At 51.8% G+C, this 1,279-nt stretch overlaps 1 pseudogene; it reads right to left on the reverse strand.

The window, feature by feature from the left end:
- Positions 1-423: 423 nt before the first annotated feature.
- LOC130359170 (U2 spliceosomal RNA) lies at positions 424-583 on the reverse strand (annotated as a pseudogene).
- Positions 584-1,279: the final 696 nt, after the last annotated feature.

Below are 1,279 nucleotides of genomic sequence, written 5' to 3' on the forward strand. Positions count from 1 at the left end.
AGGTACCCTGCCAAAGCAGGAGTACCCGGGGTGTTTGCAGGGAGGTGCGGAACCTAATGGCCACACACACCTCCCCTAGACCGCCAGGAGGGACACCCAGAAGGGCTACCGCATCCTGACAAATCCTGTGAACACACAACACGCAAAAAGTGACACAGTGAGACAAAAAATAAATAAATAAGTGAATGTGTGCAGATATACTGCCCGGACATCCGGCCGGATCTATAAAAATTTCTCTGATCCTAGCCAGAAGGCCGGGAATCAAGAGGTGAGTGCCACAAGGTGAAGAGATTATGGTGCCCGTGCTTCAACTCAGTGAGTCTATTCTCCCAGTGAGTTTCGGCACCTCGGGGTCACCACTCCCCGAGGCACAAAAGTACCTCGGCTCTAGACCCTCTCAGCCTCATGGCGAGACCCGGAGGGAACAGGTCACATCGGGGCAGCCGTCGAGCTGATTCCTCAGAACCAGCCCCGGAAAGCCCTGGTACACCTGCATCCTCCATGCAGCACCCATCCCCACCAGCATGAAAACTGATAAGAACAGATACTACACTTGATCTTAGCCAAAAGGCCGAGAAGCGATTGTATCTTTAAGAGATATGTCATGTGATTGTTACCCAGGAGGTACCAGTGACCAGGTGATCCCAAGAGTGACCTATGGGCTCCCTGCTAGTCTCCCCCATATAAGCCATAGGTGGCGCTAGTTTCGTTCTCTTGGAGCTTAGAGTTTGTGCTTCCTGCTGACGGAAGGGGGGGGGGGGGTGTTGTGTTGTGTGATGCGAGGCAACACATTTTTATATGGTAAAATCCTCTTCCTCACCATCCCTGGAAGACATTCCTGCCAGCAGTGATGTACAGTTTGAAAGGTGTCCCCCCACTGGCCTAAAAGTAGTCACCTGGGCGGGGCGGGAGCAATCCTCTGCTATTCCCGTCTGTTTGGGCTGTAACTATGCCCCATCAGCATGATTGGAGAGCAGGGAAAAAGAGAACAGAGATGGCGCTCTAATGGTGAAACACGTCAGAATAAGGTTTTTAGGGAAAAAAAAAGTTGATGAAATGGTGCTCACCTTTTTGTGTTGTGCTGGCAGGCACAACACTGTTGTACGCTTTAAGTTTATGTGTTGGGAGGCAGCCGGCCGTCGGTCCTGCTTTGCAAGCGGGCTGGAACAGGATTTCAGATATGGAATCTGGGTTGCCTTGCAGGGCTAGCCAGATGTTCGAGGAAAATTCCGACTTTTAGGCTTGGTAGGCGCTCTCCCGAGGATGACACTGAGTCAGT

The sequence above is a fragment of the Hyla sarda genome, chromosome 2 (genome assembly GCF_029499605.1).
Source record: "Hyla sarda isolate aHylSar1 chromosome 2, aHylSar1.hap1, whole genome shotgun sequence".
Taxonomy (NCBI): domain Eukaryota; kingdom Metazoa; phylum Chordata; class Amphibia; order Anura; family Hylidae; genus Hyla; species Hyla sarda.